This window comes from Onthophagus taurus, chromosome 7, assembly GCF_036711975.1.
Source record: "Onthophagus taurus isolate NC chromosome 7, IU_Otau_3.0, whole genome shotgun sequence".
Taxonomy (NCBI): domain Eukaryota; kingdom Metazoa; phylum Arthropoda; class Insecta; order Coleoptera; family Scarabaeidae; genus Onthophagus; species Onthophagus taurus.
Window position 1 is genome coordinate 19,714,627 of NC_091972.1, and position 24,565 is coordinate 19,739,191.

The 24,565-nt window shown below is 35.6% G+C and overlaps 1 protein-coding gene across 4 annotated transcripts in view; it reads right to left on the bottom strand.

Moving 5' to 3' along the window:
- The window catches only part of LOC111414605 (R3H domain containing protein encore), an 86,951-nt gene that overhangs the window by 40,342 nt on the left and 22,044 nt on the right, over positions 1 to 24,565 (bottom strand). For all 4 annotated transcript variants that reach the window (XM_023045998.2, XM_023046000.2, XM_023045999.2 and 1 more), the window contains exon 2: positions 4,550 to 4,625. The gene's annotated coding sequence lies outside the window, so the exon portion shown is untranslated. The remainder of the gene's footprint in view (positions 1 to 4,549; positions 4,626 to 24,565) is intronic.

Genomic DNA, 24,565 nt, shown 5'->3' on the forward strand with positions numbered 1-24,565 from the left:
TTATTCGGAACCGGTTTCGAGTTATAGACATATCAAACATATCAAATGACAAACAATTGAAAATAAAATTAAATAGAAAAATAATATAATTTTCAACTTATTGTCAAAAGTTAAAACAAATCACGTGATTTCAAATATATTTGGTTATGCAGTTTCATAATAAAAAAATTACGTAAAATACAAAAGCGTACAAATATTAATGTTAGGGAATACACTATTGATTAAAATATTTAATAGAAATTACTTTGGAAAGACACAATAAATTATAATTAACATATGTACAATAACTGTAACCGATGTTTCCAATGTTTGTACTTTTTTTGCAATAAATAATTAAAAATGTAATTGGTGGTTTCAGTAATTATATAAGAAACGCAGATTTGTGTTATATCAAAATTTTTTAAGACTGAATTGTCTAAGAAAAGCCCAAACTATCCAGTAATTGTATAATTTACCCTACCAAAGTAAAATTTTATCTTAAACAAGAATTTATACTGATATAAGATTAAACTATTATCTTATATTTATCTTAAACTATTATACAGTGCGCCCGAAAAGTAGCGGATAGAAGCGATAAAATCATTAGATTGATGAGATTTTTTTGAAATTTATTGGTGTTTTCGAGAAAAATCACTTTAAAGTTTAACTACTTGAAATTTGCTTGACATGATAAAAATAGCAGTACCCATGAGTAACTATGATAACCAATTATTTTAAACAATTTTTTAAGTGTCAAAATTGATTTAGTAAAGCTTGTTGAAGTGTGGTGGTGCGCTATCTTGTTGGAATAACTGCTGTTGGAATTGAGTTGAATCAACATTATGATATCGTTTTGAAAAAATGTAATCATCTCTCTGCAGTTAAGGTTTCCTCAAAAAAAGTAAGAACCCAGGATAGTATCCCGTACTATTTCGCTCCACACATTGATCTTTTGCGGATATTGGATGTGCAAATTTTCTTTCCCAATATGGATTTTATAAAATACAGCTATCAGTATTTTTTAGACCAAAGATTGCTATTACACACCTCTTCTGTAGTATGAAGATTGTATCTATACCATCACCAGGGCCCCAAAAGACAACTCCATATCTTAGCAAGGAATGAACATATGCATAACAGGCATTTAATACTGCCTCAATGCCACCTGATCTGGAAATAATCCGAATGGCATATGAGAAATGACTGCTCTTGCCAGCAATTAAATCAATATGATTGGTCCAAGATAATCCAGGATCCATTTTCAAACCCAGAAACAAAATCTCTTCAACACTGACAATCTCAGTATCCCGATAACTCGCCGTGATCTGATCAGAGCATAAGTGATAATTAACAATTTTCGTTTTTCTTTTGTACTTAACTTCATGTTGTGTGCTTCAAACCAATCCGCAAGTTTATTCAGATCCACAAGAAGTGATTTCTGGATTTCATAATCAGTGCTACACCTCGCAATGGTCGTTGTAATCGTAATGTTGTTCGTTACTCGTGGTAACTCATTCACATACAGGAGGAATAATAGAGGACCCAATATGGACCCCTGAGGTACTCCCAACTTGACTTACCTCCAAGCTGATCTTATTTCTGTTCCTTGTTCATTGTGGGCAACTACACATTGTAACCTCCCTGATAGATAGGATGGATTTCATCCATAAGAAGCTAACACCTCTGAATCCAAGTCTCTCCAACTGTTGTGGCCTGTTTTCCATTAAATCCCAAGATAATATTTTTCAATAGTTGAAAAATCGCAAGTTCGGTGGATCTTCGCTTCCAAAAACCATTTTGATTCTCGTGCAATATACACTGTTGGAAATAATTCACGAGCACACCCTGTATAATCTGAACGCGTGTGTCTAGCGCAATAAAATTTGGTATGGAAGTAGTACTAAAGTAGTGTAACTTACTCTCACATGGAGAACGGCACAACTCTGCTGGGAGGAGAAACATCAATAGCGAGAGTATCCCCCGTGAGCTTCGCGTACCATCGCTACACGACGTGGCATGGAGTCTATAAGTCGCTGTATTGTAGCGAGAGGGATGGCCAACCATGCCACCTCAACTCGCCTCCATAGACTAGTGATGTCCCAAACATGTTCGATCGGATTCAGATGCGGAAACCGAGCTAGCCATGGAAGCATTCGTATATGGTGCTCTTCCAGAAAGGTCTGTACAACATGCCCGATGTGCTGTCGTACGTTGTCGTGCATGTATAGCAGACCTGGGAGTCGCCGAACGTAGGGAAGCACAACGGACCGTAGCACCTCATCTACGTATCGTTGACCCGTCATAGTCTGCTATACACGCAGCAGACGTGTACGTCCACCATATGTAATTGAACCCCATACCATAATGCTCGGTTGTCGGTGGATAGGGCGTTCTTGCACACACTGCTCGAATAGACGATCACCACGGCTCCGACGAACTAAAATTCGCGCATCACCGGTGTTCAATTCAAATCTTGATTCGTCGGAAAACAAAATGTCCCTCTAGTCGGCAATCTACTAATGCCTAGCGTGGACCCACACGTGACGTATGCTGCGGTGCTCGGGTGTTACTGGAATCCGCTGTCCCACGACGCGCGCGCAGTCCACTATCTACCAAACGCCGCCGTACAATTCGCATAATGAGTGCGCCTTATTCGCCCGTGGCCAAACAGCTCCAAGTTGCCTTGAGGAGGACACACACGACGCTAAAGCGCTGAGCACAAGAGCGCGATCCTCATGTGCTGGGGACGCGCAGGGCCGTCCTGGCCACGGCTGAAGGTACCTATGTCCTACCTCAGACCATTCTCGCCATGCCCGTTGCACTGCCGATCGAGACGACCGCACGAACGATACACCCTCAATGTGCATACCCACAAACATTCCTCGCTCAAACTCGCTTAAGTAACGCGATCGCCCATCCATTGCGCGCAGAGTACGATAACAATCTGGTTCCTCACACCACACTAAAAACGACCGGTATTTTCCATCCACTTCGGTCTCCATAGCGACGGAATGTTCCACTTAGAAGGGCGGCTCAGTCAACAATGTCGCGACGGAATAACTCGAAACTCCCTGAATAAACTCGTCTACAGTAAACCTTTGTGCTCCGCAAATATTATGGATTTATCTTCACGCGTTCAGATTATATAGGGTGTGCTCGTGAATTATTTCCAACAGTGTATTATATTTGTTTAAATAATTTATAATTCTGTTGTGTACAAGCTTCTCATAAATTTTTGCAAGATTCGATATGAGTGCTATTGGATGATAGTTATGATAGCAGGTGTTGCCTCCTTTTTTATAGATTGGGATTACCAAGATCGCTTGCGGTCGAGGCTCAGTGATTAATATTATATTTTTGTTTTGAAAAAATCTAAACATCTCTCTCTAGTTAAGGTTTCCTCAAAAAAGTAAGAACCCAGGATAGTATCCCGTACTATTTCGGTCCACACATCTTTCCCAATGTGGATTTTGGGTAGCCCAGGAAAAAATAATGTTTTTGACAAAGTCTTCGTCATCGCTGCAAGATTGTAGTTGCAAAAACTACGACACATTGCTCGTGAATGAGGTTTACTTTATAGAAATAACAACGTCAAATTCGACCCAATACCCCACATGGTAACATTTGGTCGGCCAGACTTCAGAAATCTCGTAGGTGCCCATGCTTTTTAAATTTAGTCAGAGGTAACCCTACCATACTTTGGCTAATAAGTTGGCGATCAGGATATGTTGCATTAAAGAGGTCAACTACTTACTAAATCAGTTTCTGACACTTAGGAAATTGTTTAATAGTAAATCGTAATTTTTCTCGAACATACAATAATATTGATTTACTAGATTCAGAAAAAATTGTTTCATATTTCGTAATAAAAATAGGAGATAGCCATCTGAAAAAATATCGATGATGTCATAACTCGGTTAAAAATGGCGGAAAAAATTTAAAATCTACACCAAGAAATTGAAAAAAATTTAAATCTCTAGACCCGTTTCAGGAATTTTGCCATAAATCGTTTAGAATGATTTTATCGCGTATATCCGTTACTTTACGGGCACACTGTATATGAGATAAACTGTAGCCAAGGTTACTTGCGCCCGAGGTGCTATGATCGAAAAATAAACTTTTTGGCCAATTCATTGTAAAATTGATTTATTCTTTAAATAGCCCCGTGATATAAAGTTCGTGATATGTAATAATGCGTGCAAAATATGAAAAAAAACGTAAGGATTCTCAAAAAGTTATTTGGATTTTATGAGAGAGGCATATTGCATAAAAGATAAATATAACGACAAATGGGCGGAATCGTAAAACTTCCCACTGCCATAAACATCGCAAAAGTTACCGTCCAAAACGTGTTCCTCCAAATATCTTTTATTTTTATATCATAATAATTTAATTGTTATTTTGATTGTAAAACGTCACAAAATTTTATATTGAACATTGAAGGACACAAAAAGTTACTTCCATGCTTGAGGGGTATGTCACAAACACGTTACTATTTTATTTATTATTTTATTAACTTTATTAATTTTTCCTTCGATTGCCCAAAAACAAAAATTTTATATAAAATTACCTGATAGTCCTAAGTTCCATGTGTATTGCAACTACTCCTCTATGAATGCAAATAATCAGGGCAGTGAATTTTTAATCTGAAATAAATAAAAAAAGTAGGTTAAAGCAACAGGTATCTGTGAGCTCAAGACTACACAATTAATAATAAATCCCGATTCATTAACACTTATTCATATTTGAATTAATTAAAATAAAATTTTAATTACTGTTTATTTTTTAATGATTTTGACAACATTGAAAGTACAAATAACCTGTCGGTTATTTGTAAGGGGAACACTTTGACTTTATCGAGGTAATTTTCCCCGAAAAGCTGCGACAGTTAAATGACGCACGGCCTGCTTTCTCGAAAGCTCGTCCAGCTTAAAAGCTCGCTACCGTCGGACGATGCGGCATCGTCGTCGCTCCCGATGGAATGGACTTTGAGAATATAGGGCATTGTGAACGTGGCGATCGATAGAAAACGTGCTCTTCGGCACATGCAGTCAACCCCGAAAACTTGCAAAGCTTTACGAAAACCTTTACGATCTGTGTAAAACTTATGATTCAAACATATTTTTCTCTGAAATTGTATTAAAAGTATTACTAAAATAGAAGAACTAAAATGGAAAATGTACCTTTTTTTATTGAAAGATAAGAAAATAATATCCCTGATAACTCTAAGTTCTATTTTAAGGTAAAATTTGCTGAAATCACGAAGGTGGTGTCTGTGAACTTCCGATTTTTTTAGCAAGGCTAAGATAACGGTCGATTCAGTGGTGGTGGTAACAGCAGGGCCAACCTTTTTTTTATTTTTGGACCTTAAACTCAGTCCATACCCAACGGTTTGGATGGACGTTGCGATAAAATTGATTAACCGAGTTGCTTACGTAAGTTCTGGCACGATTATTTCTATTTTAGCGAGTTTGTATTCAGATTTTCATCAAATGAGATCCTATTAAGATAACGAAATGAAATTAATGATAAAAAAAACAATTGCAAAATCAACATAAATGTTATATTGTTGTATGATTCAATTTTTTTGATTCAGGAAGAAAAATAATATAATATTTTTAGAGGAATCTTCCCGGCTCCTCCGCCAATTTTAAGAAGATTGAATTGTATCAAAAATAAATGTTTATCATTTCTTTTTTACTTTTTAAATTTTAACATTATCCTTTTCTTACCTTTATGAAGCATTAAGAAAAGATTTTAGTGAAGGCACTACTGTGAAATAAGTGGACACTCGTGTTTTTTGTATCGACGATAACTTCACAAGAATAAAATAAACTGAAAATCAACCCCCAAATCGTTCGGGACGTCGTTAGTAACTGAAGCGTCGCGACGTCGAGCGTCAGGTTAAGCACAGGTAGTCAACAAATAGGTGCACAGCGGACCAATCCCAGATGATGGAGCCCCTTCCTTCCCCAACCGGGACGCCCATGGGATATCGGGCCAATGACGGTGCTCGAGATCGTTTACCCGTCGCGGCGCTAAAACATTAAACACGTTCTCTCTCATCTATGTGTGTGTAAAACCCGCAATGAACTTGACTTTCGCCGGCACTTTCGATCGGTCGCGGCCTTTACATTCATTCTTCGTTCGTGACCTTGAGGTCATGTGGAGTTTAATTTGCCCCCCACCGATAATTTTACCTTCTTTTTTCGTTGACCAATACAGTATGATTCACTCATCCAAATCACATGTGTAACATTTGTTTTGAGTTTATTATGAAATTTTAAAAAAATAATTAATTTCTTTAAATATTCATCAAAATCAATATTTATTGGAAATTTATGAATTTCTTATTATAATTTATGATAATTTTTCTATATGAAATAATTTAAAACATGAGCCATTAAAAATTTAAGGCCAAGTAGTAAAGTTAATTGACAAGGGAAGTATAAGAACTGTCCCTCACCGATTTTGTTGAAATTTGGTACAGCGATAGTATGGCCAAAAATAAGGTTTACGTATTTTTTTATACGTGCTAATAAAGCCCTTGAGGCGAGTTATAAGGGTTGGAAATCGGGGCGAAATATATACAGGGTGTTTCAGGTTTTTGTAGCAGGACTTTAAGAGTCGATAGATCTTTTAAAATTAACACAAAAACTTCATATAAACATAGGTCGACAAACGCTTTGTTTTGGAGATGCAGGGTGTTCAAATTAAATTTTTAAATTGATTTTTATTTAATATTACACGTGTATTTCAACCGATTCTTTTCAAATTTGATATACGGAGGTTTTTTGGCATGGGAAAGACGATTATGGAGTCCGTTTTACTATAGCCAGTAGAGGGCGCTCTGTAATGTATTCTTTACGGATTAAAATAACAATAACTTTTCTGACAGTATACTTTTTGGCTTTTTGAATAAAAATGCTTATTCTCTGTACTTTTTAAGCAAAAAGGGCACTCTTATCAAAATGCGCTAAAGTTTATCGTTTTCAAGATAATCCGCTTCTATTATTCGATACAGACCAATGTTTTTAGAGGATAGTTAAAGATAGTTAAAATAATGTGTGCCATGGACACAAAGTAGGTAAATTAACTAATGTTTTAGTTTATTAATGTTTTTTAATCTAAATAATAACAGAAAAAAATTAAAGAAATTGTTGAAAAGATAAACATTTTGCTTGCATAATTCTGACAGACGAAGTACTGATCGAGTAATGGTATTTAAGAACAGCCTTATATCATTATAAGCATTCCTAATCCTATAAGTACGAAGGCTTTCACGGCGGGAGTTAATTGAACTAAAATTAGAACTAACACTAGAAACTTTCGGGTTTTGCCGTGCGTCTTTTAAAAAAAGGTTTGACGTTTCGAATGCTATGTTGCAACCTTCTTCAGAAACTGGTTCGAAATGACTTTTTTAGTTCTCATTTTAGTTCAATTCCTAATCCTATTAAAAGTTCATCCTTTGTGGGAACAGGTGTCTCATACAAATTTCGATTCAAATATCTCCAAACAAAAAATTCTAAAGCATTAAGGTCTGCAGATCGTGGGGCCATGCGACTGGTCCGCCTCGACCAATCCATCTTGCAGGAATAGTTGTCTAGCCAATTTCTTACCACCCTACCATGATAAGCTGCACAATCATCAAGATGAAACCACTATGTTCAGCTACCAAAAAGTACAAGAACGTCGCAGCGGTTAGTTGTGGTGGCAAAAAGTATGGCCCGAAAAGATGATTATTATAAACACCCACCCAGACGTTGACACTAAATACGTAGGGGTACCAAAACATGTAAATTGTGAAAGTTTACAATCCCACGTCTTGTGAAAAACGATTCATCGTTCCACATTACAAAAACGGTAAAACGTGTAATATTAAATAAAAATCAATTTAAAAATTTAATTTGAACACCCTGTATCCCCTAAACAAAGCGTTTGTCGACCTATGTTTATATGAAGTTTTTATGCTAATTTTAAAAGATCTATCGACTGTTAAAGTCCTGCTACAAAAACCTGAAACACCCTGTATATAAATACGGAGCCAAATACTGGGATCATCAATCGTGGGGTGAATAAAAAACCTCCTTTACTACTACCTTAGCTGACTCACCCGCCTGATGTGGATGAACCACTTGTCAGACGTTTCGTTAAGCTACCGTTTATTCCTGGTTTGACCGATAATCTGGTGAAGGTTTTCAATAACGGAACTTTACAGTTCGCTAAATATACCACCAAACCTCTACGCGGCATTTTTACCAGTTTGAAAGATCGTCAGGGTTGTTCCGGCTCCTACGTGGGTATGGCCAGCCAATATATTAAGGAGACTCGACCAACACCGTAGAGACTGCAGATTAAAAAGTCGAATGCCACGGCCCTTGTGGAACACCATCTTACCACGGGACATACTTTCGATTTCGACAACTCCTCCATAGTGTATGTTGTGAACCCTCATACTATAAACGCCGTTTTCTTGAGATGTTCCACATCCTGAATGAGCCTAATTCTGTAAATTTTCGCACTGATGTGCAAAATGTTAGCGACATTTATTGCAATTTGGTTAAGTTACATGTTGCTCGTCCCCCACATCTCGACGATTCGTCTTTCGGGGAGGTTTGGTTTTGACCTTGGTTGGTATTCAAGTTTCCCACCTTGTGGTTGGGGAATTGTCTTTTTTCCGTTTCTGTTGGGTTGGTATGGCTCTCGGTTTTTAATTGTCATGAATGTCACCTGTTATTCTTGTTGTTGTGGTTTTGGTTCTCGAATTTGATTGTTCCTGTGCCATCGTGCTGGATTTTTGGTTTTGCGGCGGTTGTTTGGGCAGTTTACTGTCTGATCCCCTGTTTGACTTATGGGTTTTTGTATTTTTGTGACTAGCAACCTCTATCTGTAAGTTAGGTTAAGTTTTTTATTGTATAATTTGTTTGTTTTGTTTCTTTTATTTTAAATAAAATAGCGTTCCTCTGATGAAGAATTAAAAATAAAATTCGAAAGCTAAGGTACTAGTAAAGGAGGTTTTTTATTCACCCCACGGTTGATGATCCCAGTATTTGGCTCAGTACTTAAATTATATACAACCAGTAACTTTATACATATATAAAGTGGCTCACCCCCATATTTTTATTTTATTATTAGTGATATAAGAAAACCATTTGGAATGCATAATTAGGCCGTTAAAACGGATTATTACGACAGGAAATCATTTTCTTTGTGCTTCCGGTTATACCGGAAGTAAGTACTAATTTCGCTATTTTTTGAAATCTATAATTTTTTTTTCTTCAGTTGGGCAGACAGCATAATTTCACATAACTTTTACGTGAAAAAATTTTCACAACCGCTTATAATTTTTGAAAAAAAAATTATTCTCATTATTTTTTAACGTTTTAGTACCTTCGGAAAATGTATTACAACATTTGACGCATAGTACCTAGGTTAATAGTATAAACTACGTTATGTTCCTCTCGATTTAGGTACTATTTCTCGAGCAGTGATCACTGCTATGCTTTAATCAGTGGTTCTTTTTTAATAATGGTGTTAATTAACAGTTGTATTAAATTAGTTGTAAAAGAAAAACTTGAAACAACAAGTAAATTTAATTCAATTATATGTACAAAAAAACTAATTTTCTAAATTTTCTCTCGATTTTGACATAATTGTATCTTCCGTATTGTCGATCTAACAACTCGACGTAATTCCTCCGGAGATATTTGGGTAATACAGTTTCTAACACGATTAAAAAAAATCTAAAGGTGTGAGGTCAGGTGATCTGGAAGGTAAAAAGATAGGAATAAGGAGAAATGTGAGAAGAACCGGTTTGTTCTCGCCGTGGTGGCTACGTTATTGGTCCATTATCACCAATCCAATCGTTATTGTATTTTCTGTTTAAAAAATCAGTATATTGGACCCACCACTCTTTCTCTAATGATTCCCATCCAACAATTAAAACCAAATCTTTCTTGGAAATTCACTTCCTCCATCAAATATAAATTTTCTTGTGCCCAATACCTTTTATTATTTCGATTAAACATACCCAAGTTAGTAAATCGACTCTCATCTGTATACAGAAATTTGAAGGGAAATGCGTTATCGTTTTCGTATCTTTCTAAATACCAATTACAATACTGGAGTCGTCTTTCATAATCATTCTCGTACAAATGTTGATGTAATTGGTATTTGTAAGAACGAAGTTTATGTTTTTTTAAAATCCTCCACAGCGATGTTTTTGAAATTCCGCACTGTATCGCAATCTCTCTAACTGAAGCACTCTTGTTATTTTCGAAACATGCCAAAACATTTCGTTCCGTATCGCCACTTACGCATTTTTGGAAAGTAATGCCTTGTTGGGTGACGACGACCAGGAAATCTCTGCACGTAAAGTCTAGCAGCAGCAACTGCGTTTTTTCTGCATTCTCCAAATATTAATATCATATCTACTTTTTCGATTTGCGTGAAGTTTTCCATAATTTAAATTGAAATTAACGAATTTTGTCAACTAATGAACTTAATTACGTTACTTAATTTACGTTATGTCAAATTGCTAGCCATTTTTTTTTCCATAGCCACCTTGATAGGTTTTAATCAAAATAAAGTAAACAATCCAAACCATAATGTACAATGGACATTATACATTGTAATTTACTATCAGCTACAGAACATTTAGTGTAAAAGAACAAAATATAAAAATAAAAGATCAAAAATAATTGAATTAATTTTAGTTGTTTGTTCGAGTTTTTCCTTTAAAACTAATTTAATACAACTGTTAATTTACATCATTATTAAAAAAGAACCGCTGACTAAAGCGTAGTAGTGATTACTGCTCGAGAAATAGCAAATCAAGAGGAACATAACATATACATCTTAATTTGCAACTAATTTATAATATTCCAAAAAACTAGGGGTATTTTACCCCCTGAAGCGCTCAGATATATGTGTGATATATCAATGAAAAGCTCTTTGAAAATAAATATCAGTTTACATTTACCACATTTCGATAGCTATTTTGGTTTTCAGCCTATAGGCGAATATACAGGTTGTAGGATACATTATTCTGAAGCGATCTTTCAAACAAATTTTTTTCGAAATGTTTATAATAACCGCACGGGAACTGTTTTTCGACGTCCAATGGCAAATCGTAAATCAGATTCAGGTAATCGGCCCAACCCTCGGCCGGACCGCCGTGCCTCGCCGACCAAAACACGTTTCTCACGTGTACTTACCAATAGATTCGACACGGGAAGAGAAATAAACTTTTTCGGTGAATCAAAGTCGTCCGCTATTGGACAATAGCGGATGACTTTAAACAGCTCCCATGCGGTTATTATAAACATTTCGAAAAAAATTTATTAGAAAGATCGCTTCAGAATAATATATCTTACAACCGTATAATGCTCTGATGCGGAAGATACCGGACACCCTGTATATATTGCGCCCTCATTTCCAACCGTTATAACTCGCCCCAGAAGCATTAGTAACACGTATAAAAAAATACGTAAACCTTATTTTTGGCCATACTATCGCTGTACCAAATTTCAACAAAATCAGTGAGGGCCAGTTCTGATACTTCCCTTGTGAGTCATTTATGCAGTGTTCGCCAAAACGGTAGCAACACAGTTTCGAAACAAATTATTCAAATAATTTCGTACATCTCGCATATTGTGCACTGGGACTGAGTCTTTAATATTATATCAACCTCAAACTAGTCAAAATATTGTGGCGCCTCGGCCGCAACCGGCCTCGATTTAATCAAGTATAATTGTAAATCTTATAACTAATTAATAATAATAATACTTTATTCCTTCACTTTACAAAAAAGCGTAGAGTGTGTCAATTTAACAACATGTAATTACATTGTAATACAGGGTGATTTATTAGCTCATTATCAAACTTTGACATATATTATGTCCTATTTCAATTATTTACGAAATTATAACATTTTAAAGTTTTAAGTTTTATATCATAATTAACTGCAACATTTTTTTTAAAATACATAAGTATTAAACATATAGTTAAAAATAGTCTCCTTCTGCTAGAATACATGCTTCACAACGACGAATTAAAGAGTTCTTCAGCCGAATTAAAACGTCTGGTTGATTTCTTATTTCAGTAGCAGCCATTTGTATTCGGTTTAATAACTGTTCTCGTGTTCATTTCCACATGATACACAATTTGTTTCATTTGAACCCATAAGTAGAAATCCCATGGATTAAGGTCGGGGGATCTAGGTGGCCAAGCAAATGGACCATTATTACTAATTCACTTGTGTTTGGAAAATATTGGTTTAACCACTTGACGACTACTCTTCCGCGATGAGGTGGGGCACCATCGTGCTGGTACCACATATTTTAAATTACATTAAGATGTATATCTTCAAGTAAATCAAAAAGTGTATTGTTCAAAAAAAATCTGACCGTTGCTGATTATCTCCTGGCTGTAGAGCTTGAAGGATCAATACGCGCCATGCATAATTTTGATTACATGTATATTGTGTGCTATTCTTCGAGTACCGATGGAAGAATTATTAATTACAGCTTCTTCGTCCTCTACATCAGTGTTCTTCAAGCCTGTGTTCTGCGGAACATTAGAGTTCCACTCAAACGCTTTAGGGATTCCACGAGTCAATGCTACAGTTCTTGACGAAGTTTCTTGTTCGACCAGTGTTTCGCCAACATTAAACCCAACGGATAACAGTGGAGAAGAAAATAAGTCGGGATTAACAAGTCGAAAAAAACGAAAGTATGACGAAGACTATATGAATATTGGATTTACTTGGATTGGCGATAAAAATTAGCCAAATGGGTTTTGTGTAATACATGAACAACTAGTGGACAACAGTAGTTTAAATCCTGCAAAGTTAAAGCGTCATTTGGAAACTAAACATCCGACTTTGAAAGGTAAAAGCGATATTTAAAAAAAAATGTATTGTAACTAAATCAGAAAAGGAATACCTTTGAAAGGTATGTTCGTGATGATAATAAAAATGTACTAAAAGCATCATATTTAATTAATTGGTGCGTAGCTAAACTAGGCGCAGCTTATATGATAGCAGAAAAATTGATTAAACCTTGTGCAAACGATTTAATCACATCCATGATTGGTGAAAAATTTGCAAAATTCTCCCATTATCTGATACGACGATTTCACGACGAATTAAAGATTTCTGCGAAGCGGAACTAGTGAATGGTTTGAAACACGCTAAAGATTTCAAAGTATTTCTTCCTAACTAATATGGCACATTCCAGAATATAAATTCCATACAAGGTAGGTATAGTTTTCAAAGTAACTTCTACAGCTATCAGTATTTTTTAGACCAAAGACGTCTTCTGTAGTATGACGATTCTATCTGTACCATCACCACGGCCGCGGCCCCAAAAGACAACTCCATATCTTAGCAAGGAATGAACATATGCATAATAGGCATTTAATGCTGCCTCAATGACAGCTGATCTGGAAATAATCCGAATGGCATATGAGAAATGACTGATCTTCCAAGCAATTAAATCAATATGATTGGTCCAAGACTGTGCAGAATCCATTTTCAAACCCAGAAACGAAATCTCTTCAACACTGACAATCTTAGTATCCCGATACTTCGTCGTGATCTGGTCAGAGCATAAGTGATAATTAACAATTTTCGTTTTTTTTTGTACTTAACTTTATGTTGTGCGCTTCAAACCAATCCGCAAGTTTACTCAGATCCACAGTAAGTGATTTTTGGATTTCATAATCAGTGCTACACCTCGCAAATATCGATTTGTCATTCGTAACCATTATCGTAATGTTGTTCGTTACTCGTGGTAAGTCATTCACATACAGGAGGAACAATAGAGGACCCAACATGGAACCCTGAGGTATTCCCAGCTTGACTTCCCTCCAAGCTGATCTTATTTCTATTCCCTGTTCATTGTGGGTAACTACATATTGTGACCTCCCTGATAGATAGGATTTTACCTTCGTACTTATAGGCCTTTTGCCTTCGTACTTATAGGATTTTATCCATGAGAAGCTAACATCTCTAAAGCCAAGTCTCTCCAACTTGGTCAAAAGGATTGAATGATGTACACTATCAAAGACTTTTGTAAGATCCATGAACAATGCTGTTGTGGCCTGTTTCCCATTTAACCCCAATTTGATAATATTTTGCAACAGTTGAAACATCGCAAGTTCGGTGGATCTTCGCTTCCGATAACAATTATGATTCTCGTGTAATATATTATATTTGTTTAAATAATTTATAATTCTGCTGTGCAAAAGCTTCTCATAAATTTTTGCAAGATTCGATATGAGTGCTATTGGACGATAGTTATCATAGCAGGACTTGCCTCCTTTTTTATAGATTAGGATTACCAAGGTCGCTAGCGGCCGAGACTCAGTAATTAATATTTTATCAACCTGAACATAGTCATCATATTGTAGCACCTCGGCTCTATCAAATAAAATTGTAAATCTTCTGATTACTCAAGTCGAGGTCGCTTGTAGCCGAAGCTCAGTGATTAATACTTTATCAACTTGAATCTGGTCATTATATTGTGGCGCCTCGACCGCAAGCGAGCTAGGTTTAACCCTTGGGCGAGTGCGTTTCATAGGATCACGCGATCGGGCGCTCTGCGGCACATCATTATTTTACTAAAAACATGTGTTAAAACAAAAACGAAAATGCAATAACAGAAAAATCTTCTTCCATTTGATAATGGACACAATAATTAAAAATTAATTATGAATAACAAAACATTAAACATTTATTTTTGCAAAAACGTGAAAAATGAAAAACGCGTCAACAAGAAAATCAGTCTTCTTCCATTTGACAACTCTGGCAACAAGTATCGCAAAGGACAATCTTTTTCGAGTGATTTTTGCAAATAAATTGATGACATGTACTACAAGTGACTGTAGTTTTAATATTTTTATGGGCATTACAAAGTTGGCACCTGTCACTTCAATTTTGGTTTACTTGTAAGGGTACCTCTGGTATCTCTCAATATTGAGAAAGAAATTCTACAAAATATTTCGGAAGTGTCTGAATTTTGACCCTAATTAATTTAAGAATTTCCCTCATCTAGGGGGTTTCTACAGTGGTTTTTTGTATTATTGAATATAAATTTCAGAATTTATTCCTGCAATATCTAGGATTTGAAAAAAAAATTGCCAGAGGCCATCTTCTGGTAACTCTTTGAGTAGTATAAAACGCACACTTCTGGTCAACAGTACCTACACCACTTTTTGTGATATTGTGAGATAGAATTATTTCTGGTTTGTTTGTTTCTTTGTCAACTTCACTTGTGTCGTCCATTGTAGAAAGTAAAATTACAGCTTTATTTTTTGTTGGGTACATAAGAAACAATGGTCATATCTTCTTGAAACCCAAATAGAGTAGTTCCCACAATACACGATTTATTTGGATGAAACTTTTTGTTTTTCTGCATAGTACAATCAACGTAAGACCATTTTCCAGAAGATAAACAACCAAAGGACAGCTAGTACAGTAATTATCGGTTGTTATATTTCGATTAGAATTTCTTATCGATTTCACCAACCGCTGGACTATGTCGAACGGTTTACTGGATGTCTTGTAAGGTCCATCGCGTTGTATTCCACAATATATCTCGAATATCCAAGTATAGAAGGTCTTGTTATCTTACAGAGCATTTTTATGCCATACTTGGCTGATTTCTGTAGCATATATTGTACAAATCTGCATCTACCTCGAAATGGATGTAGCATCTCATCTATTGTAACAAATTCTCCCAAACTGTAACTATTCATGCAATTCTTCACAAAACTATCGTAAACATTTCTGATGACAGCTAATTTATCAGTTTTTTCTCGATCCTTCCTAGTTCTTACATCGATAAAACGTAAAGCGCGAAGTAGAAACAAAAATCTCTTATAACTAAATGCAACCCTCAGTCTTATGATTCTAGTGCCTAGCTTTGCTCCATAATTCATGGACATTTACATGATTTCTATTCCTTACCGCAATTATTGAGAGTGCCAAATTATTTTAAAAGGAAAGATCGGGATGAAAAATTTCAAAAACGGAGGTGCAATGGAACCAAAAGAAGGATGGTGATGCTTCTTTTTTGAAGGGGAATGGGTATTGTATAAACAAATTAAGATAATCTTTAGTTTTTAATAAAATATTCTTATTATGTCAATAGACACGATGACTAATCCATTTCCAATAAATGTTCATTGTGAATTTAAAACACCACACGGAAAGAAAATATGCAATCATCGATCTCGACAGAAAATGTTTTGTATACACGTGCCATTATGATGAGTCATTCGGATTCGATCAATTCGGTAGCCCTTTAAATCCGATAAAATAAACTAAGCGTGTTGAGACTCGGAAATAATTTTACATATTCGTTTAAAATACATAAAAAAAGAATGGCATATTTTCGATAAATGGAGTCCAATTCAAATAAATAGCATTTCCAATAAATCTCTTTAAAACGTTGGCAAACCGACAATTTTTTTTATTATTGTATTTTAGAGATATTCTTTGAATGCGACCAAAGTGTAGAAAAATAAACCCAGTAAACACAAAAAAAATAGTTACATGTATCTATCATTAAAGTCACATTTATTATTCTTTTCTTATTTTAAGAATTCTATTTTTATGAGGAAATTTGATCATTATCTAAAATCTAAGGGTTACTTAAGATCTAAATCTATTAAATATAAAATACCACTATACCATCCGGTTATGTTAATTTCATGAAAATTTTATACCTGAATTGTTATGGTGATTTATTATAAAGACTTATACAGCATTTGATTACTCTTGTTGTGCTAGTCTTTGCTACTTTAACTAGTATTAGCAACAAAACCAGTTACAAAACGGCTAACCACCTCTTACAAATCTGTTATGCCAAAGACCAAATCGATGGTAATTGCTAAAAACCCCGACAGATGTAAATTTGTTTTGAATGAACATATTATAGACAAAGTAATGATGTTTCATAATCTTGGGGTGGAGACAACGAACAGGCGGTTGATGGATGATGTGAGAAATCAGATAAGTAAAGCAGCGAGAGTATCAGGCTACCTAAGGGTTGGTACATAGTGGAGCAGAGAACATATCATTTTAGGACGATGAAAGCGACTATCACACATAGTGGAGATCCGATAAGTGCAACTGTACAGAACGGCTGCTAACAAAGTAGAGCATTTGTTCTTAATGGAAATCATCATTAACACCTTGGTATCTGATACAAGAATACAAACCAAGAAGTTGTAGTGTAGTGTTCACGACATAAACAATGATAGACATTATTTTGGCGAATATCATCACTTATACGAAGAGTTGCGAAAAGAAAAAAATTAAAATATGGACAACTTCAATCTGCAACCCATTCAACCTGCAAAACCACTTGCGATTACTTTAAGGTAAAATTTATCCAATCTTTTTGTATAATCAATACTCACGAAAGCTGGCCTATCATTTCTGGCGTCCAGTTTGAATTCCGTGTTTCAAAACGATAGTCTGAATTAAATCTTCCGGTAAATTTCCACTACTTTTTCTGGCAGTAAACTGATCTTTCAAGAAGAACATGCTTTCGAAATAATGCCATGACGAACATGTACGCACTCCAGACCTTTCAGCGCCGCATAACTGGTATTTGTTTAATTCCTTGCGGAATATATCACATTTTTTTTCACAGATACCTAGCGATAGTGGCATCATTTAATAGTCTAACTTTTACTTTTTGAATGGGGCACAATACAATAGCACTAGTTGTAAAAGAAACTGTTAAGGCAATTTGGGAAGTGCAACAACCAATCCATATGAAAATGCCCACAGAAGATACGTTCAGAGCCACAGCTAAAGAATTCTATGTGAAATGAGATTTTCCGAATTGCTTTAGTTAGCAAGCATATTCGCGTAAAATGCCCGGCGCATTCTGGCACTATATTCCATAATTACAAACATTTCTTTTCGATAGTACTACCGACGGAGGTACTTTTCGTGCATCATCTTTATTTCATCTTTTGCAAACAAATGCTCTAAATATTCCTGAAAATAACGTTTTACCATCAACTCAGATTGACGCTCCGTATATTTTCATTGGTGATTAGGTATATCTTCTACTCACAAGTTTATTGAAACCTTTCAATAGAAAGTAGAAATTAGTATGAAAATTCGGTTTTGACCAAAATACGAGTTTCGGTAAATGTTTCTGTTTCGGCTAAAAACTCGGCAAGAACCGAAACTTCGTTCGCCCAGTCCCAGCTGGTGTTCGTCTATTCTTGTATCTCTTTTGGCTTGCGCGTACAAAAGTTTCCTCTTGTTTCAAGTAAGATGAAATAAGTTGTTTATTTAATTGCAACTACCGTATGTAGCGTTTACAAGTTCGTAAATAGAGAAAGACGAAGAACGATTTGAAAATTCTGTGATAAAAGCACTGACTTGTCAAAAGCCATATGTGAACTTTGCAAAGAATTTTATTCTTTGGGCAAGAACGAATCGAAAAACCAAACTATGTATGGATTGAAGCAACATTTATCCAAATTTCACAATTGATGGGTGAGGAGAAAAATGAAGCGAAGTTAACAAAAGATAGACAAACAATCAATTACAATGTAGCTTGACTGATATAACACAAAGAATGGCGAAAGAATCACGATGGGCAGATGATCATGCAATTACTCAAAGGATCGATTATGGACTAATAATTGTCGACATGCTGTTGTACTTTACAATGTATTGTGAAAGTTGCACGACTGATATATTGTTGTGCAACAAAGTCGTGCTTACTACTTAATTTGGCACGTTATTTCATAATGGGATCACAAAGATCGAAAGTTATACTGTACTGGAAGAGGTCCACCCCGGCGTTTATGTTTCAGAAAAGCTTACTCAAATGGTGGGTGAGTGGAACATCAACAACAAAATTTTTCTATTCGTTACGGATAATGCAGCAAATATGGGTTGTGCAACGCGTATAGTACAATTTGATTCTGTACGTTGTATATCCCACACTTTACAGTTGGTCATTAATGACGCTTTGTTCAGAGAACAAAGCATATAAACAGCGATAAAAAAGTGCAGAAAAAGCACCGGTCACTTTCGAAGGAATGAACAAGCGACTAAAAAACTGACAGATTGTCAAAATCAATGCGGACTTCCGACTCACTTTTTACTACAGGACATTGAAGTGCGGTGGAATAGCTAATGTTGCAACGATGGATTGACCAAAAACGTCCAGTAAATCGGTACAGTATTGAACATAGAGGAATACTTTATCATCTAGAAATTGGGATCTTATAAAAAATGTTACGAACGCTTTCTTAATGCTAATGTCGCTTCTTTTGTGAAGCCAGATACTACAATACTATCTTTTGTTAGTGCTTATATCAATGCGCAATGGTAAATTAAGAATCACGATAATACAGAGAACGAGAAGGTGAAAAACGATGACGAAGTAATTGCATATGTGTTACAAATGAGTTGCATATGTAAAAAGTTAAATTTAAAACATTTTAAAACAATATATTTCACTGTTACAAAGGACATAATGTATTTGTTAAATGAAGACTATTATAGCGAAAATAAGGTAAATAGCCCATCACTTCAAGATTTGGCTAACTAGACAAAAGATGAAGAAAGATTATGTGATTTTCACGATTTGGACAATTCTCCCAAAAAATCTAATAAAGATGAATCAGAGTTAGATCAATATCTTAAATGTTGTATAAATGAACCAAGCTTGCAAAACAATGCTAACAAATATGAGTATTGGCATTGAAACCGTTTCTAAAATACCTCTCAGCACCACCGACTAGCGTAGCTAGTAAACAACTCCTTGGATTTTGGGTTTTATTTATCCCTAACAAATGTTTCGGTTACAGCTTCGGTTTCAGCCCAAACGGATTCTAGAAGAAATATGGATGTTGGGAAAGAGTAGAATGTGCTGTAGAAATAATAAATGCAAAGTTTCGAATACTCTGGGAACCCATTGAAACAGCACCTGAACTAGCAGATCAGATTATTAGGTGTATTTGTATTTTAGACAATATAATAGATATGATAGGAATTGGTTATCAGAGCGAGTCTTTACGTTCACCACACCCTGAGACAATAGTTATTCGATGAACTAGAGAAGTCAATTGGGCCACTTCAAAACCTGGTTTCGTAAGAGATACGTACAAGTGTTGTTATATCATAATAGAACATAGAGATCATCATAATAAAGCATGTGTTATTATTTATTATTTACTTGTTTTATTTTAAGACTTATGATATTATACACCGCCACAACGCAATCCAATGGAACAACAATAGGTATCCGTGTGTTTACATAATACAAATCTGTTTGATATCGTTGTTTTGCTCGTTTCTAGCGGCGCTATGGTCGCGCTACTCGGCGCCCGTCTATGCATCCCCACACTTGTTTACATTCATTTATTTTCGTCGCTTTACTGTCTGCTTTGCTCGACTCTTTGCTATTCACTCCACTATGTACGTACCCTAAGAGATATAGGGTAATGTCACCTTGAGTGGACCGCCTAAGGGCAAGTTCGAAAAAACTTTTTGTGGAAGAAGATTATTAGTGGTTTCATATATCAATAGTTAGTTTATATCACTAGATAACTTTTTATGGTATGAGATCTTCGATTTTCTATTTGGCAGAAAGAAATTTCTATCTTGTAAAAAAATCAAATTTGTATGGAAAAAATGTAACCTTGAGTAGACCATCTCCGAAAATTTTCAAAAAAAGTGCCAAAAGCAATAAAAAGCTAAAGAATAGTAAAAGTTATAAGCAAAGTTAGAAGCAAAATTTATACTTATGCACTATCGGAATCATAGTCGTTATCAGGATCACAATTTTTGCATGTGAAGTAACATATATCCATCATAGTACTACACCGTTCTGATTCGTCAATGGCTTTAACTGATAGATGCGACGATTGATAAAGGAGAAGAGTTGGCGATTCTTTTGATGGCTTGGAGTAATAAATGAAGTGATTCATAAATTTTAAAATTTCAGCTTGTATCATCCAACCAAATCGATCCGTTAGTAAATCCAACCGCACCATAAGTAGAATCACCCATGATACCTTGAACCATTTTAACTTTTTTGAACAAGAAGAAAGATGTCATCGAGTTACCACAAACACTGACAGCCAAAGCCATTGTGATCATCCTACCACGCTCAGAAGCTGTTAATTTTCCAACACGTCTGGCTTCTTGTAATGAAAGGTTGGTTAAAACCAATTTTATGTCAATTTGTATCCATAAAAATGGTAAGTTAGTATTAAGAATGATAAAACATAGGAGGTCCACTCAAGGTTATAAAACTGAAGGTAACAAACTCATTTATAACAGAAAAAAATATGTCACCTTTAAAAACTCGAGTATCACAATTAATGATTATTATTTTGCAATAATATTTAAAATTATAATTCGGACAGTACTTCTAAGACCTGTGCTCGTCCTGTACTCCCCTATGCTGCCGAGACTAGAGCCGAAACATCCCACACAAAAGCCATAATGAGGATTATAGAAATAACAAGTACAAAAGGCATTACAATCCGCGATAGAGTACGAAATGTGGACATAATGAGAAATTTGGGAGAGCAGAACGAAAGTACGACGTCAGTAATGAAGGGAATACGTTGATTTAGGGCAAAAACATAAAGAACAAGAACCAATCGTCCAGTTGAAGAACCACTTAAACGCTGACAAGAAAGCTGGACATCGATATCAAAAGAAGGAATGAGACAGAACAGACAGAACTATAGCAAGAAGAAGAAGAAAACAAGTTGAAAAAGTACCTTGATAATTTAGGCAATTTATAATTTTAGCCACATTCTGTAATATTTATTCAATATTATAAATTATAAAATTTTCAAGCATATGCATTAATGCCCATCGTTTTACACTAGATAGCGTTAATAGTATTTTTTCCAAGCGCTCCATTTTTACAACTATGTCACGTAAAAGTACTGTCACTAGGTTTTCTTATTCAGTATGTGTTGTTCTGTTGAAACGTAATCAACAGTTTGTTGAAGCTTTGAAAAAGGAGAGTTTTGTACAAAAAAGGAGCATTTGCGGGAAGTTTTATTTTATTATTATTTTTTGAAGAAAACCGCTGCAGAAAGCCATCGTATTTTGGTGGAAGTTTATGGAGATCATGCTCTAGCTGAGGCAACTTGTCGTGAATGGTTCAGACGATTTAAAAGTTTCGATATGCATGATAAGGAGCGTCCCGGCCAGCAGAAAAAGTTTGAAGATAAGGAATTTGAGTCTTTGCTCGATCAAGACTGGTGTCAAACGCAAGAAATGCTTGCAGATTCATTGAGAATAGATCAAGCAACAATTTCTAAACGTTTAAAACCACTTGGATTCATCCATAAGGAAGTAGGTGCCATACGAACTGAAGGTAAGAGACGTCGCATGTCTGAAATGCTGAATCAGTGTCACAAAACGAAGTCGTTTCTGCATCGAACTATTACGGGCAATGAAATGTGGATTCATTATGACAATCCAACACCCAAAAAATCGTATGTGAAGCTCGACCAACCAGGAACATCGACATCAAAGCCGAATATCCATGGCGTCAACGTGATGCTCTGTATTTGGTGGGATCAGAAGAGTGTCATCTATTATGAGCTGTTAAAACCGGGCAAAACGATCGAGGGAGATTTGTACCTAACACAATTGATCCGTTTGAAGAGAGCATTGGACGAAAAACGGCCAGAAAATGCGACCAGACAGGAGTCCATAATTGGACCGCGTTATGCATCACTTGACTAAGCGACAAATGCACAATGTTGAGAAAAACGGGATTAAGATAAAACGGGATTGCATAGATGGCAATTGACGTATGTGTAGGAGATGCGCCGGTATTGCAATCTGTGGTATGGAGAATCCCCATATAAACTAAAATAAGCAGATTAGAGGTTATTTGTCTATGGTGTTGATTAGTGTTTTGTGGGTATGGTGTTTCAGTCGGTTAACGACACAATTGTTAGTTTATTGCTGAGAACTGAAGATTGATTGATTGATTTTGCGATGGATATACGGACTTTCTTTGGCAAAAAGCGAAGAGTTCAAGAGGAAATTGACCTCGATGAACCACATTCCTCAAAACAGATGCAAGCACAAGATACAATTGCTACTTCTAATCCTATGGAACTCAGTACAGGTTTGGTGAAACATGTTGGTAGTATTAGCCATGGTATTCCTTTTGATATTGCACAAATCGGAGAACCGATAAAGCAAGTTATTTTAGACATATATCCCAAACAAAATAATGGGCCCTTTGTAGCGGACTGGTTCAAGCGATATAAATGGTTTCAGACGTCTGTGAAGTTAGCACCTCATTTTTTTTAAACTTCAAATTTCTCTTGAGTTCCCATTGCACCCCATTGAGTTCTATAGTTCTCTACCATTTTTATTAAAAGTTCCGCAAAAATAGGCAAAAACATCGATATCAACTTTTTGGGGTGCTAAGTTCACAAAACGAGATCACAAAATTTGCAATAACTATTAAACGAATGCACGTATCTAAAAACTTTATTAAAATATCTTTTAGAACTCGTGAGGTGCTATTCAGAACTCCTATCAGAACTCCCGGAACTTTTCAAAATTTTCACCCCTACGGGATATTTACGAAATCTCAATGCGAACACTTGAAATCGCGCACAGTTTCTTAAATATTAGTTTTACGGCTTCGAGCCTTAATCATTTTCGTTAGAACTCGTGAGGTGCTACTCAGAACTCCTATCAGAACTTCCGGAACTTTTCAAAATTTTCACCCCTCCGGGACATTTACGAAATCTCAATGTGAACACTTAAAATCGCGCACAGTTTCTTAAATATTAGTTTTACGGCTTCGAGCCTTAATCATTTTCGTTAGAACTCGTGAGGTGCTACCCAGAACTCCTATCAGAACTCCCGGAACTTTTCAAAATTTTCACCCCTCCGGGACATTTACGAAATCTCAATGTGAACACTTAAAATCGCGCACAGTTTCTTAAATATTAGTTTTACGGCTTCGAGCCTTAATCATTTTCGTTAGAACTCGTGAGGTGCTACCCAGAACTCCTATCAGAACTCCCGGAACTTTTCAAAATTTTCACCCCTCCGGGACATTTACGAAATCTCAATGTGAACACTTAAAATCGCGCACAGTTTCTTAAATATTAGTTTTACGGCTTCGAGCCTTAATCATTTTCGTTAGAACTCGTGAGGTGCTGCCCAGAACTCCTATTTCTTAAATTTCTTAAATGTTAATGTTTAGATTGTCAATGTTAGATGAAAATAAACTGAAGAACTAAATTTATAACAAGCATTAACTGTATTAAAATAGTTGCATATTTTTAAATGAAAACTGTAACAATATTTGGAAACCCTGAAAACTTCATATCTATTACTATTACCTTCATTTATTAATTGAAGCTAGTTTTCGGTGTATAAAATGACATGCGGCTGTATTACCTCGTTTATATGAACTGGTTTTTGTTTTTTAATCATATCGTCATATAGCATCCACTTTGTCAGATCAGTGGTGTATGCAGTATAATGACCGTCATTGGTGTCTGTTGCATACTGACGGTAGGATACTATTCCGCATAACAT